Source organism: Bombina bombina, chromosome 2 (genome assembly GCF_027579735.1).
Source record: "Bombina bombina isolate aBomBom1 chromosome 2, aBomBom1.pri, whole genome shotgun sequence".
Taxonomy (NCBI): Eukaryota; Metazoa; Chordata; class Amphibia; order Anura; family Bombinatoridae; genus Bombina; species Bombina bombina.
The window spans coordinates 155,195,535-155,212,732 of NC_069500.1; positions in this window are offsets into that span (position 1 = coordinate 155,195,535).

The following is a 17,198-nucleotide window of genomic DNA, read 5'->3' on the forward strand; positions in this document are numbered from 1 at the left end:
CATGGACTTGTCATATCATAAAAGAAAACAATTTATCAGGTAAGCATAAATTTACTTTTCTTTTACAAAGATATGACGAGTCCACGGATTTCATCCTTACTTGTGGGAAACTAATACCAAAGCAATAGGATAAGGATGAAAGGGAGGGACAAGACAGGAACCTAAACTGAAGGCACCACTGCTTGAAGAACCTTTCTCCCAAAAATAGCCTCAGAAGAAGCAAAAGTATCAAATTTGTAAAATTTGGAAAAAGTGTGAAGGGATGACCAAGTCGCACCCTTACAAATCTGTTCAACAGATGCATCGTTTTTAAAGGCCCATGTGGAAGCCACAGCCCTAGTAGAATGAGCCGTAATTCTTTCAGAAGGCTGCTGTCCAGCAGTCTCATATGCCAGGCGGATGATACTTCTCAGCCAAAAAGAAAAATCGGTAGCCGTAGCTTTCTGATCCCTACGCTTTCCAGAATAAACAATGAATAATTAAGATGATTGATGGAAATCCTTAGTTGCCTGTAAGTAAAACTTTAAGGCACGGACCACACCCAAATTATGCAACATACGCTCCTTCTTAGAAGAAGGGTTAGGACACAAGGAAGGAACAACAATTTCCTGATTAATATTCTTATTTGAAACAACCTTAGGAAGGAATCCAGGTTTGGTATGTAACACCACCTTATTAGAATGAAAAATTAGATAAGGGGAATCACACTGTAGCGCTGAAAGCTCAGAAACTCTTCGAGCAGAAGAAATAGCAACTAAAAACAGAACTTTCCAAGATAACAATTTGATATCCATGGAATGCATGGGTTCAAACGGAACCCCTTGAAGAACTCGAAGAACTAAATTCAAACTCCAGGGAGGAGTAATGGGTCTAAATGCAGGCTTAATTCTAGATAGAGCCTGACAAAAAGACTGAACATCTGGCACATTTGCCAAACGTTTGTGAAACAGAATTGACAAAGCTGAAATTTGTCCCTTTAAGGAACTCGCTGACAACCCTTTCTCCAATCCTTCTTGGAGAAAAGACAGAATCCTAGGAATCCTAACTTTACTCCATGAGTAACCCTTGGATTCACACCAATAAAGATATTTACTCCATATCTTATGATAAATTTTTCTAGTGACAGGCTTTCTAGCCTGTATCAAAGTATTGATGACCGAATCAGAGAATCCTCGCTTCGATAAAATCAAGTGTTCAATCTCCACGCAATCAGCTGCAGGGAAATTAGATTTGGATGTTGGAAAGGACCTTGAATGAGAAGGTCCTGTCTCAATGGAAGTTTCCACGGTGGCAGAGAGGACATGTCCACTATATCCGCATACCAAGTCCTGCGTGGCCAAGCAGGCGCTATCAGGATCACTGAAGCTCTCTCCTGTTTGATTCGAGCAATCACGTGTGGAAGGAGAGGAAACGGTGGAAACACATAAGCTAGGCTGAACAACCAAGGCACTGCCAAGGCATCTATCAGTTCGGCCTGTGGATCCCTTGACCAGGATCTGTATCTTGGAAGCTTGGCATTCTGTCGAGATACCATCAAATCCAATTCCGGTCTGCCCCATCTGAGAATCAATGAGGCAAATACCTCCGGGTGAAGTTCCCACTCCCCCGGATGAAAAGTCTGTCGACTTAGAAAATCTGCTTCCCAGTTCTCTACTCCTGGGATGTAGATCGCTGAAAAATGACAAGAGTGGGCCTTCGCCCAACGGATTATTTTGGATACTTCTATCATCACTAAGGAACTCCTTGTTCCCCCCTGATGATTGATATATGCCACAGTCGTGATGTTGTCTGACTGGAATCTGATTGAATATTGCTCTCAGTTCCAAAATATTGATTGGAAGTAGAGACTCCACTTGAGTCCAAACACCCTGAGCCTTCAGGGAGTTCCAAACTGCACCCCAGCCCAGAAGGCTGGCATCCGTTGTCACTATTACCCACGAGGGTCTGCGGAAACAAGTCCCTTGGGACAGATGATCCGGCGACAACCACCAAAGAAGAGAGTTTCTGGTCTCTTGATCCAGAATTATCTGAGGAGATAAATCTGCATAATCCCCAAACCTCTCTTTTTATCTGGTTTGCAAAGATGAAAATCTCCCTCTTGGGAGAAAGTCCTGGAATTCCAATTGATAACTGTGGGTCACTATTTCTAGTGCTCAGGGATCCTGAACATCTCTTGCCCAAGCCTGAGCAAAGAAAGAGAGTCTGCCCCCTACCAGATCTGGTCCCGGATCGGGGGCCGCTCCTTCATGCTGTCTTAAGAGCAGTAGTGGGCTTTTTAGATTGTTTACCCTTATTCCAGTTCTGATTGGGTCTCCAGACTGACTTAGATTGGGTAAAATTCCCTTCCAGCTTTGAGGAAGAAGAAGAAGCGGGGGTCCTCCTTTAAAGTTCAGAAAGGAACAAAAATTATTCTGTTTACCCCTCATTTTAACCGACTTATCCTGAGGTAGGGCATGACCTTTACCTCCTGTAATATCAGAAATGATTTCCTTCAATTCTGGCCCGAAAAAGGGTCTTACCTTTAAAGGGAATAGCCAAAAGCTTATGTTTTGATGACACATCAGCAGACCAAGATTTGAGCCGCAATGCTCTACGTGCTAAAATAGCAAATCCTGCATTCTTTGCCGTTAATTTAGCAATTTGAAAAGCGGCATCAGTAATAAAAGAATTAGCTAGCTTGAGAGCCTTAATTCTATCTAGAATGTCATCTATTGGGGTCTCAACCTTAAGAGACTCTTCTAAAGCCTCAAAACAAAAAGCTGCTGCAGTAGTTACTGGAACAATGCAAGCCGTAGGTTGTAAAAGAAACCCCTGATTAACAAATAATTTCTTTAGAAGACCCTCTAACTTCTTATCCGTAGGGTCTTTGAAAGGACAACTATCCTCAATGGGTATAGTAGTACGCTTAGCTAAGGTAGATATAGCTCCCTCAACCTTAGGGACTGTTTGCCATGAGTCCCGAATGGTATCTGATATGGGAAACATTTTCTTAAAAGTAGGAGGGGGGAGAAAACAGTATACCTGGTCTATCCCATTCCTTCCTTATAATTTCCGAAATTCTCTTAGGAACTGGAAAAACATCAGTGTAAGTAGGTACTTCCAGATATTTATCTATTTTACACAATTTCTCTGGAGGAATTACAATAGGGTCACAATCATCCAGAGTCGCTAAAACCTCCCTAAGCAACAGGCGGAGTTGTTCAAGCTTAAATTTAAAGGACATAGCGTCCGAATCTGTCTGATGTAAAACATTCCCTGAATCTGAAATTTCACCCTCAGACAGTAATTCCCTGATCCCCAACTCAGAACACTGTGAGGGTACATCGGCAATAGCTAATAAAGCATCAGAGGATTCATTTTTTACATTAATACCTGACCTACTGCGTTTACCCTGCAACACTGGTAATTTAGATAATACCTCTGTAAGGGTAGCTGACATGACTGCAGCCATCTCCTGCAGAGTAAAAGAATTAGACGCACTAGAAGTACTTGGCGTCGCTTGTGTGGGCGTTAACGGTTGTGACACTTGGGGAGAATTAGATGGCATATCCTGATTCTCTTCAGACTGAGAATCATCCTTAGGCATACTTTCTTGACCTGATATATGGTCTTTACAATGTAAGGCTCTTTCAGTACAAGAGTTACACAATGTTAAAGGGGGTTGCACAATAGCTTCTAAACACATAGAACAATGAGATTCCTCAATGTCAGACATGTTGAACAGACTAGTAATAACCACAAAAGTCGTTAAAACACTTATTTATTGCATTAAATAAACTTTAGAAAAAACGTGTATTGCACCTTTAAGAAAAGAAAAAGTGAACAATTTTTCCAAAATGCTCAAAAAACGTTAAATTAACTTTAAATTTAACTCAAAATCGTTGGTTAATCCAAAAATTACTACACCTAGAAGCAAGGGCAGAAATAAGGCTCTAAAATACTAATATCAATAACAAGTCATTTTATAGACAAAAATACCCTCTGCACCTTTCCACAGCGCCTACCTGCCCCCAGGGTACTTCAAAATAACTTCTCAACACTTCAGACCAGCTTTCACAGTCCAGGAGCACCGGAGTTACTGCTTGCTGCTGCCTAGCCTGAAGGAAGTGCGCATCTGAGCGTGTGAAAATAAGCCCGCCCCTTAAGGTCAAAGCTGGAGTAGGCCCAAACACAACCACATAGGGAAGCGGTTTCACACCTAAGTTAAACAGCTAATGTCTATACTATAACCCCTCAAGTGCCAGTAGGCATACATATAAATGCCAGGAAAAAAAAACAAAAAACGTTATGTATCGTTTTTCTTTGAATGCCCATAGTGTCACACAATGCCCAAGTCAACCAACAATAAAATCCAGGGACTCCAGTAATACCTTTCATATAAAATTAAGATTACTGTTTACCCCATTCCCAAACAGGGAAATAAATGCCAGCCAAAATCTGATATATCATGTTTCCTCAGAATAAAAAGGCTGGACATACCTTAATGCTGCTTGTAGCATGAAACCGGTCTCCACACTGAAGATGTCTCATGGTTACCTTCAGAAGTCTTGTGGGAACCAGCATGGATCTTAGTTACAACTGCTAAGATCATCAACCTCAGGGCAGAAATCTTCTTCTATATCCCCCTGAGGAAAATAGTACTCACCGGTGCCATTTAAAATAACAAACTTCTTGATTGAAGAAACTAAAACTAACACCTCACTTTACCATGTCTTCCTAGTATAACACAGGCAAAGAGAATGACTGGAGGTGGAGGGGAAGGGAGGGGCTATATATACAGCTCTGCTGTGGTGCTCTTTGCCACTTCCTGTTAGCAGGAGGTTAATATCCCACAAGTAAGGATGAAATCCGTGGACTCGTCATATCTTTGTTAGGTGTATTTGTAACTTAGGTTAGGATTTATTTTACAGGTAATTTTGTAATTATTTTAACTAGGTAGCTATTAAATAGTTATTAACTATTTAATAGCTATTGTACCTATTTAAAATAAATACAAAGTTGCCTGTAAAATAAATATAAATCCTAAAATAGCTACAATGTAACTATTAGTTATATTGTAGCTATATTAGGGTTTATTTTATAGGTAAGTATTTAGTTTTAAATAGGAATAATTTATTTAATTATAGTAAATTTATTTAGATTAATTTAAATTATATTTAAGTTAGGGGCTGTTAGGGTTAAGGTTAGGTTTAGGGGTTAATAACCTTATTATAGTAGCGGCGACGTTGGGGGCGGGAGATTAGGGGTTAATAATTTAGGTAGGTGGCGGTGATGTTAGGGAGGGCAGATTAGGGGTTAATACAATTTATTATAGTGTTTGTGAGGCGGGAGTGAGGCGGTTTAGGGATTAATACATTTATTATAGTGGCGGCGAGGTCTGGTCGGCAGATTAGGGGTGAATAAGTGTAGGTAGGTGGCGGCAACGTTGGGGTGGCAGATTAGAGGTTAATAAGTGTAAGGTTAGGGGTATTTAGACTCGGGGTTCATGTTAGGGTGTTAGGTGTAGACTTAGAGAGTGTTTCCCCCATAGGAAACAATGGGACTGTGTTAGGAGCTGAACGCTGCTTTTTTGCAGGTGTTAGGTTTTTTTTCAGCCAGCTCAGCCCCATTGTTTCCTATGGAAATATCATGCACGAGCACATTTTTCCAGCTTACCGCTACCGTAAGCAGCGCTGGTATTGAGGGTTGAAGTGGAGTTAAATTATGCTCAACGCTCCCTTTTCTGAGGCTAACGCAGCCATTCAGACAATTCATAATACCAGCGTTGTCTTAAGGGTGCGCTGGAAATAAAAGCCTCGTTAGCACTGCGGGTCTTTACCGACAAAACTCTAAATCTAGGCGTATGTAACTACATCTTCGGGGACACTTATTTTGCGCGCACGCTTTATAGATTGTTATAGATTCTTTCAATATACTCATAGTATGGATTTCACTCAAGTGAAATTTAAAGGGACATGAAACCCCAATTTTTTCTTTCGTGATTTAGAAATAGCATGCCATTTTAAACAACTTTCTAATTCACTACTATTATCTAATATGCTTCATTCTCTTGATATTATTTGCTGAAAAGCATATCTAGATAGGCTCCATTTCCTGCTAATTGGTTGCTGCACATAGATGCCTCGTGTGATTGACTCACCCATGTAAAATGCTATTTCTTCAACAAAGGATATCTAAAGAATTAAGCAAATTAGATAGAAGTAAATTGGAAGGTTGTTTAAAATTGTATTCTCTACCTGAATGAAATATTTTTTTGGGTTTAGTGTCCCTTTTAAGCTAGAAACCTTATGAAAAATACAGCTCCACTTATAATCTAGGCCTTTATGGAATATCATATTTTGAGTTTAATGATAGAGGAAAATCAAAATTAAAAGGACATTAAAGTACAATGTATTGCACTGCTGCTTGCATAAAACTATGTGCTCAATCAAACAAAAATCAGCTCCAGAGCAGCAGTGCACAACTGGGAGCTAGCTGAATACTTCTGCAAATGACAAGAAGCATATGTGTGTAACTTCCAATCACCAGCAAGTTACTAGTAGTGCATTGTATCTGTTTAGGATATGTACCTATGCTGTTTAACAAAGGATACCAATAGAACAAAGTACATTTGATAAAAGAAGTTAATTTCAAAGTGTCTTAAAATAACATGCTCTGTCTGAATCATAAAAGTTACATTTTGACTTCCAGGTCCCAGATAAAAACATCTGACTTCTGTTATTAAATTGACTTCATTCTCTTTTTTTCCTTTGTTAATAATCACACCTAGACATTAGTGAGCACTAGATGTCAGCAGTGTTTGCAGCAATGGTTCTAACGTTATACATTGTATGTTACTCTTCCTGAATTGTCAAAGTTTAAATTTGACTTCCTTGTCCCTAAAGATAAACACAAACACAAAATAAAAAATGAACAGATGCAAAACCTAATCCATTATGGAGCAGCAGGTTTGCCCAGATACTAGGTCACTTAAAATTGTTTTTCAATTCAGTAGCTTCCAGCATTAATTTTTTATCACAAATATAGAAAACTTGACTGGACATGTCAGCAACTGCTTGTGGCTTCTAGATAACTTCCCTCTATGCAAAATTGGAATGGAAATCCTAAAACAATCAAGACAAGTGTTTTGTACGTGTCATTTTAAGCCTCTCACCAATACAATTCTCTGTCGGAGACGACAAAAAAAAAAGATAAATCTCAGAAGACAGTTTACATATGGAATAAACTTTTTTCTAGTAGGAATAGGAGAAACAGACAACGTTTGAAGCTTTATAACTTACAAAGCAGCTGTTGCCATCTCAGTGTAGGCAGATTTAAAATATCCAGGAAGGATCCTTATGGTATGGCTGACAAGCCCTAATCTGGCAAAATTAGTTGTGTGAGAGCAGGGGGCAGGGATACACAAGTAAATGTTTGTGCAATATTAATTGGTTGTATGAGAGCAGGGTGCAGGGCTACACAAGCGATTGTTTGTGCAATATTCATTGGTTGCGTGAGAGCAAGGTGCAGGGCTACATAAGTGATTGTGCAATGTTCAGTGGCTGTGTGAGAGCAGGGTGCAGGACTACACAAGAGATTGTTTGTGCAATATTGTTTGTGTGAGAGCAGGAGGCAAGGCTACACAAGAGATTGTTTGTGCAATATTCATTGGTTGTGTGAGAGCAGTGGGAGGGACAGGGCTACACAAGCAATGGTTTATGCAATATTCATTGGTAATGTTATAGCAGGGGGCAGGGCTACACAAGGAATGGTTTGTGCAATAATCATTGGTTATGTTATAGCAGGGGGCAGGGCTACACAAGCAATGGATTGTGCAATATGCATTGGTTATGTTATAGCAGGGGGCAGGGCTACACAAGCAATTGTTTGTGCAATATTCATTGGTTGTGTGAGAGCAGGGCTACACAAGCAATTGTTTTTGCAATATTCATTGGTTGTGTAAGAGCAGGGGGCGGGGCTACACAAGCAATTGTTTGTGCAATATTCATTGGTTGTGTAAGAGCAGGGGGCGGAGCTACACAATCAATGGTTTGTGCAATATTGAATTCTGGAAGTGCATGCTGTCTCACTCTCTGTGTAAAAGCTGTTTAACCATAGATTGTGAAGGAAGATGTTGAACATCTCATTCCTATCCCTGTGTTAAGAGCATGCTTATCTTGGTATAGTAATGAGAATAACCCTCAAAATAGCAATCACCTTCTTAATCTATTTATTTTATGGGGGTCACAGCTCCTAAACACATCACATACACAATACATAAGGGAAATTAGACAATTTAAAAGCAGCAATGCTCATCTGTCTAATTGTGGTTCTGACTATGTCCAACTTCAAGGTAATTGCTATAACAGATTCCTTTATTTAGGGTATTATTCCTATTTTATGATTTCTACCAACTCCAAAGAAACCTTTATCAAGCGTCTGATAGCTGCCATGTAATCAGCATAATAATAACCTTCCCCTGGCACAACTGTTAGCCTCAATGTATTTTGTTGTAAGCCGGGCTTTTAGATTTTTGGTACAATTATTGTGTGTGTGTGAGGCTGCCCATTTTAATTATTTTTTATGAGTGTTAGAACAGGACAGTGGTAGAAGTATTAATTAAAGAAACAGTCAACACCAGAATTTTTGTTGCTTAAAAAGATAGATAATCCCTTTATTATCCATTCCCCAGTTTTGCATAACCAACACAGTTATAATAATACAATTTTTACCTCTGTGATTATCTTGTATCTAAGCATCTGCAAACTGCCCCCCTTACAGATAGCTCAGCATGCTAATGTACTGTGGCTGAGCTCTGTAGCAACCCAAGGGTTGTAGGTTTGATCCCCGGCAAGGTCAACTCAGCCTTTCATCCTTCTGAGGTCAATAAAATGAGCAGCGCCTTGAGACCCTTACGGGTGATTAGCAGCGCTTTACAAGTACCCAATACATACATATTTCATTTCTTTTCACAGACTTGCATTTTAGCCAATCAGAGCAAACTCCTAGGTAACTTCACGTGCGTGAGCTCAATGTTATCTTCATAACACACATGAACTAACGCCCTCTAGTTGTGAAAAGCTGTCAAAATGCATTCACATAAGAGGCGGTCTTTAAGGTATAAGGAATTAGCATGTGATCATGAAAGTTTATTTTGGTATTGACTTTCCTTTTAAATTCACTACTTTTTGAATTTTCAAAAATTGTACCTCATATTTTTATAGTAACATATTTTATCCTGGTACAGGGCAAATGCCAGAACAGCCATATAAGAGCTAGCTTATGATTTGGGGCTCTACACATTCACCTCTTGTCATTGGGTCACCAGATGTATTCCGCTAAGTCTGAATAGTGATCTGCTGCTTTGAAATTGGCCAATTATTCATCTTAAAACTTTAATTGATTGAGCAGCAAGTGTTTGCAATGGTTTGGAGACTTATGAATATCATTCAATATGCCAGAGGGTAATTGAGTTTTTTTTGCCCTTTAGCAAAACTACTGTTACATTAAACCATTATCTAAACCAACCTCAAAACCCAAGGAATTCTAAAAGAATGCCAGGGAAAAAAACATTTATACACCAGAAAATAAAAGCCTTCAAGACCTAATGATACATTATCCTAGTCACAGGCTTGGCTTGCAGACCTGTATCAAAGTCTCCACAACAGTATCAGAGAAACATCTTTGCCTGAGCACTATTCATTCAACCACCATGCCATTAGGCTTAAATAATCAAAATCCTGATGGAAAAACGGACCTTGAGACAAAAAAAAAAAAAAACAACGCAGAGGGGGAAAAAAACTGGTCTGAAAGATTTTTCCCTCTTGGGAAGAATAAAGAGATTTGAATAAAATCCCATGCCCTGTTCCAACAAAGAAACAGGAACCATCATTACCATTGATTCTAGATCTAAAAAGGCCTGATCATTCACAGGATTTAGGAATAGAGGACACAGAATAACTTTCCTATGAGAAGCCTAATTCTGAACCTAGTTGATAGCCCTGAGAAACTATAATTGAAACCCAGGGATCCTGAACAGACTGAAAACCAAGCCTCCTGAAAATGGCACAACCTGCCTCCTACAGAAAAAAATCTGGATTGGGGGCCATATCTTTATGCAAAATTAGAAAAGTGAGATTTCTTGGACTGCTTGGAATTTATCCGAACTAGTCTTCCAGATAAATGACCTTGTTTCTGAAGCAAATCCAGCCCAGCCTTTGGACACCTGTTCCGAAGAAGAAAAGCTTTCTAGCCTCTAGTCACAGTAGAGATAATAGAATCCAAACAACATCTTTCCCTGAAAAGAAGGGATAAACTTGGATTTATAAACCTTATCAGCAAACCAAGGGCTCCATTTATTATGCAGCGGATGCGGCTTCAGAGCCCCATCGTTTCAGGTCCGCCTGAAACGGAAGTTAAGAAGCAGAGGCCTGAAATGGAATTTAAGAAGCAGCAGATGGAAATCATCCCAATCCGATACAATCGGGATGGTTGATGGCCCCTGCTAGCGGCCGATTGTCCACCAGTGAGCAGGGGCGGCATTATACAAGGATTTCACCAGAAATGCTTGTGTAGTGTTAAATGCTGACAGAGTGTTAAATCTACCACTAAGACTATAAAATCCCTCTAGAAAGTTCCATTGGATAACGAAAAAGGGATAATGTTTCCTTTTTCTCTATGGAATCTCAGTTGATAGCCCCATTTGCTCTTAAAACAATAATATTACATACTCCTTTTTCTAGACTACCAGCAAACGTTGCTCAAATGTATACATTTAAATACATAATATAAGCATGGCAGGTGGTTTGCTCTGAGACCCAAATTAATTACCGTAGATCAGAGTTCTTGCCTATATTGGGGAATCCGGACTTCCCCCCAGTGCTTTAACAATAAAAACATTTATAGTACTGAGATCAGCATTTAATCTACTAAAAGCTTGCTTCTTTGTCTATCTTCAGATTCAACACTGGATTTTAACCTTAAGATCTGAGACTGGGCCTAATCTTACCCTCGGGGATTTAGATGAGGTCATTAAGTGATATTACAATGGGAAACTCTCTATTTCGTGTGTTTATAATAAGCTTATTAAATATCACGGGACAATACATAATAAAACCTTAGTGAGAAAATGGAATAACATTTTGCCAAATATATCTAGTGAACACATCTTGCAAAATTTAAAGTCGACCAATCATTCGTTGGTATCTATAAACTGGAGGGAATCTCACTTTAAGTTGGTAAACTTGACGTATGTTACGCCTCCTAAAGTTACAAAATTGTACAAGAAAACAGATAATTGCCCCATATGGAATGCCAAGTCTGCTGACGAGATGCACTGTTTCTGGACCTGTCCTAAAATTGCACAATTTTGGAGTAAAATTATTTTCTGGGTAAACCGGGTTCACACTAGTAGTTTTACACTCCAGTCAAGATACATTTTTTCCCTTCTTAGTCATTCTGATCCACATACCAACATAAGATTTATAAATACAATAATTTTGATTGGGCAAAATATTATTGTTAGAAAATGGAAGAGTAAGCAGGAACCTAAGTTCAAGGAGTTTACAAACACGGTATACAACCAGGTGATACCTTACCCTTAGATGCTCAACTACAAATAGTTGCCCAATTGAGGAAATCCAGATGGGTCATACAACAAATTGAACTAGGACTGCTCCCATCTAACTGGCAGACTACAGATTAAACGGAAAGGTTTTTTTTTTTCTCTCTCGTTTCCCTCATCTCCCTTTTGCCCCTCCCGCCCAACGGTGGGCAGTTGGGTTGCGATGATCTATGGAACCTGACCTTGCTCCCAAAGGATGATCCTAGTCTCCCTCTTGAGATAATTACAAATCAATATAAAGTTCCATAATTGTCTATTTTTTTTTATGTGTCGTTTGAGAGGATTGGCATGGACCTAGTGGGCCCATTGGAAAAATCTGCTCAAGGTAACCAGTACATTTTAGATATACTCGATTATGCAACCCGGTATCCGAAGGCTATTCCTCTACGTAAGGCAAATGCCAAAACTATAGCAAAGGAACTGGTTCAGGTTTTTTCCCGGGTTGGCATACCAAAGCAAAAACGTACAGACCAGGGTACGCCATTTGTTTCATGTATTATGAAGGAGTTTTTGCCAGCTGTTTAACATACATCCCCTAAAAACTTTAGTGTGCCATCCCCAAACCGATGGACTAGTAGAAAGATTTAACCGTACTCTAAAAGGGATGTTAAGAAAAGTGGTTAGCAGGGATGGAAGAGATTGGGACTTACCGCTTCCCTACTTATTATTTGCTGTCCAAGAGATTCGCATAGCTCCACAGGTTTTTCCCCTTTTGAGTTGCTGTACGGGCGGCATCCCTGTGGTATTCTAGATATACTGAAAGAAACTTGGGAGGAACAAGGTGTCCCAGGAACTAATATGGTGCAACATTTGGAACAAATCCAAAAGCGTTTGGCTCAAATTGTTCCTCTTGTTCGCCAGCACCTGGAACAGTCTCAGGGTACCAAAAAACTCTACTATGACCAGAGTGCTAAAGTAAGACAGTTCAACAGGGGTGACTGGGTAATGGTTCTAGTCCCAACTGCCAAAAGTAAGCTTCTGGCACGTTGGAAGGGGCTGTATGAAATTTTAGATCAGATAAACCCAGTGAACTATAGAGTTAGTCAGCCAGACTGCCATAAAGAGGAGGCAGTGCTTCATGTAAACCACCTTAAGCCATGGAAGGATAGGGAAGCCTGTACAGTAGCAGTGGGTGACACACAGGCAGATTCTCTAACCCCAGAACAATCAGTATCAGTTTCCGTAGAACTGACCCCTCAGCAAGCAGAAGAAGCTAGAAGCTTAGTTGAGAGGAATAGGGATGTTTTTTCCCCAATACCTGGTAGAACCTAAGAGATTAAACATAACATTATCACAGAACCAGGAGTGACCTTTAGGGCTTAACCATACTGAATTTCTGAAGCAAAAAGACTAGCTGTAAGGGCAGAAGTTAAGAAAATGCTCGAACTAGGGGTGATAGAAGAGTCTCAAAGCAATTGGTCAAGCCCAATCGTACTAGTGGCTAAACCTGATGGGTCTATCAGGTTCTGTAACTACTTTAGGAAATTATATGAGATTTCTAAGTTTGATGCATATCCTATGCCTTGGGTCGATGAATTAGTAGAGAGACTAGCAAAGGCCAGATTTCTCTCTGTTTTGGACCTGACAAAAGGTTACTGGCAAATACCGTTAACAGAGCAGGCCAGAGAGAAAACTGCATTTGCTATGCCTGATGGGCTATTTCAATATAAAATAATGCCTTTTGGACTCCATGGAGCCCCAGCAACCTTTCAAAGGTTGATGGACAAGTTGCTTAGACCTCATGCCATGTATGCTGCTGCATATCTGGATGATGTGATCATTCATAGCTCAGACTGGGATTCCCATCTAAAAAAAGTGCAGGCAGTGTTGGACACATTAAGAAAGGCGGACTGACGGCCAACCCTTCTAAATGTAAATGTCTGTTTGGCTGAGGCTAAATACTATGTGGTTGGTAGAGGAATGGTAAAGCCCCAACTTAACAAGATAGAAGCTATGCAGCACTGGCCAAGGCCACTGAGGAAGAAGCAAGTCAGAGCCTTTCTAGGTATAGTAGACTACTACCGGAGGTTCATTCCCCATTTTGCCACAAGGGCAGCTCCCCTCACTGACCTTACTAAAGCAAGGAGCCCAGACACTGTAAGGTGGGACAGCAAAGCTGAAGATTTTTTTGTTGATCTACGTGCAGCACTTTGTAGAGAGCCTATCCTTGTGGCTCCTGACTTTAGTAAGGAATTCTTCCTCCAGACAAATGTGTCTGGGGTTGGTTTAGGTGCCGTACTCTCTCAAAATGTTGGGGATGAGGAACATCCTGTTCTCTATCTGAGCAGGAAACTGTTGCACCGGAAACAGCGCTATGCTACGATAGAGAAGGAGTGCTTAGCGATTAAGTTTTTGGAAACACTCCGTTATTATCTATTGGGCAGGTGATTTACCCTTGTCACTGATCATGCCCCATTAAAGTGGATGCACACCAACAGGGACAATAACTCAAGAATCACCAGGTGGTTCTTGTCTTTACAACCTTTTACTTTTGTGGTGAAACACAGGGCAGGTCTTCTTCATGGAAATGCTGATGCCCTTTCGAGGGCACATGCCCTGATGGCAGTAGCCGCTTCACATGCCTGTGTTAAGCTGGGAAGGGGGATATGTGACAGGGTACAGGACCATGTGTATATCAGTCAGAGTGGGTAGGGGTCTCAGTATCAGGCTGCACTGGGATTGTGCATGTGGAGACCTGTAAAAGGACCTGTCTGTATAGAAGTTAAAGGTCTGGGGAGAAAACTGTTTTGTTTTGTAAAAGCTGTGAATGCTTGTTTGTTTTTCACTGGGGCCAGAGTAGCTGGACCAGCAATAGTAGTTAGGGAAACTACTGTTAGTCAGTCTCCTAATAGGAGTAAGCTTTTTTGTTTTGTATTTTCTGTTGCTGCTGAAAAACATTTTTCATTTAAAGGGGAAGTATACCTTGACTGCTTTACTTTTATTAAAGAAAAGTTTCATACAAAATACAGTTGCCCGACCGTATTTGCAGTGGCCTTTCCATAATATATATATATATATATATATATATATATATATATATATATATATACTGCAAATACGGTCAGGCAACTGTATTTTGTATGAAACTTTTCTTTATACATACAAACAAAATTTAAGTAGGCGGGAGAGGCGGAGCTGACCGCCTAACTGAGTAGTCGCAACAGAGAGGAGCTCCAGAGGAAATATCTGCTATAAACATATTTATCCCAATTAAAGGACTGGACATTAGCCATCCTAAGCCCAACTTTGTTTCCCTGAACTGTGGTATTGTGTTTTGGACACATCTTTTTATTGCCTGGGATTTTGATAGGAGTTGCCCGAGATTGAGCATCTAACAAGCTGTACGAGACATCCATAGCCTGGACACAGTTCTGCAACTTGCCTGCTACTAACTGCTATTGGAATTCAGCTCCAGAGGGTCGGGGCTCCACTCCGGGGCCGTAGCAGCCACAGGTAAGCCACCTTTCAGATGGCGATCACAGACCCTAAGGGAGAACATAGATCCGCCCTACACCCGACGCCGATCGTGCCCCTGCTGCAACTAACAGAGACTTACCAAGTCAAAGTCGGATCCCGGGAGCCGTGCCCCAGCTGTGAGAAGATGAGGGGCCGAGCTGGTAAGTGCATCCGCACTGCATGGTGAAATAGTTGTGTGGCGCGAAAAGCTGCCATCTTACCTTCCCCAAGTCCAGCCTCTGATAGAGCCGTGCTAGGCCCGACCTGCTCCCACACGCCACACTGAGACTCCGGCCTCAACACTAAGGGTCACAGATCCGGGTAGGTGGGTCATAGAGATAGAGCAACGGCTTGAGCACTAATATCCTCTATATCACTGGCAATAGTGGGACTTAGATCCGGACACATAGAGGTAGAAAGTAGCCTCATACACGGACAGTGAATGACCTAAAGGCTTACCGACGATCCTGATCCACCACCATTATGAATCCTATTACCCATATGGCTGCCCCAGACTTCACTGCTTAGGAGGGTCACTGGGAGATAACAAAGGGCATACCAACTGTCACAAAACACTTGACAACTGCATCTGAATTCCTAGGAGGGACAGATCTTGCCTGCTGACTGGCTTACTCCACGCAAGAGCCATTGTATATAATCCCCCACATCAACTGAAATATAATTGTACCATAGGGATTCTTATATATAGAAGGCACAAACCTTCCCAAACTCTCCACTAATAAACCAGTGACATTCTGAAGTGACACATCGTCAGATCTCTACTGCCTGAAAGGGCAGATTTTTAGTAGGACTCAGAGAGGGGTCTGGCAACACATCAGTACTTTCTTTTTTCTTAACACGTACCTCAGACTACTTTGAGATCTGGGGCTAGCTGGAGTCCTTCTCAGTGTGACTCAAGGCGTCAGTTTCCTGCTGCAAGTATAAGCCTCTCTCCTACCATTTCCCACTGAGACCTTCTCAGTGAGTCATATCCCATCTCCCTGTTCCAGCATCGTCATTAGTTGACACCTTCCCCTGGGAGAGATGCCTTCTAAAATTATTCTCAGCTACTTTCTCACTGACTATGCTAGGTTGCAAGATGACCTAGGGGAGTAGGAGGGGGGCCGGGAGGAGGTGAGAATGAGTAAAGTACATATATCTATCTCTTATATGTTTAAGTAGGGAGCAACTCCCACGTCAGTGCAAAGTACAGTTTGCAATCTCATAAGAAGAAACCTAAACAGATACGTCAGCCTAGGAGAACCGTGGTTGACCATTTTAAAGCTACTCCTAGAGAGGACAGAAGCTCTTCTCCTGAAGATACCTACTCCTTAGAGGATCAAGACTCTGAAACCATGTCTAAAACCCATCCTGCCCAGAATCCGCCTCTTGATAATATGGCGGCCACCATAGTTGACACTCTTTTCAAAACGTATAAATAACCTACAAGATACCCTCATGAAGGCTATTAAAGGGTCGGCGGCAGAACTTAACAAAGATATGGTGGTAATAGGCCCTAGACCATGAAAATTTGTTGTCATACTCCCAGAGCCTCGCCATTCAAATCTCAGATCTGGAACTCAAACTCTCAGATCTCGAAGACAGGTCCAGAAGAAATAATTTGAGATTCCGTGGAGTCTCCGAAGAGCTTGAAAATTTCATTAAAGAATTCTGTATTATATTCCTGGCTGACCTAGACTCCTCGAACTTCCTTATAGATAGGGTCCATTGCACCCCAAGACCCCGTAACATTTCAGCAGATAAACCCAGAGACATTTTGGCCAGAATTCACTATTTCACCCACAAGGAAAAGATACTATGAGAACTAGCAAACAAAGCCAAATTACCAGAAAAATTCCAATCCATATTAGTGTTCCCAGACCTGTCCCAATTTACACTTCAGAGGCGATCCTTCACTCCTTTCACGCAAATCCTTAGGCAACATGGTGTGAAGTACCGTTGGGGCTATCCAACTAAACTCATTGTCAGCAGAAATGGTTCTATTCATATGGTTTCCTCAGTAAACAATGGAATGGATCTCCTGAGACAATGGGATCTTCAAAGACTTCCGCATAATTCAAGTAAGACAAACTCCTCATCCTCACTTTTACAGGCCACGGCGCCAGAGTGGGCCCCTTTG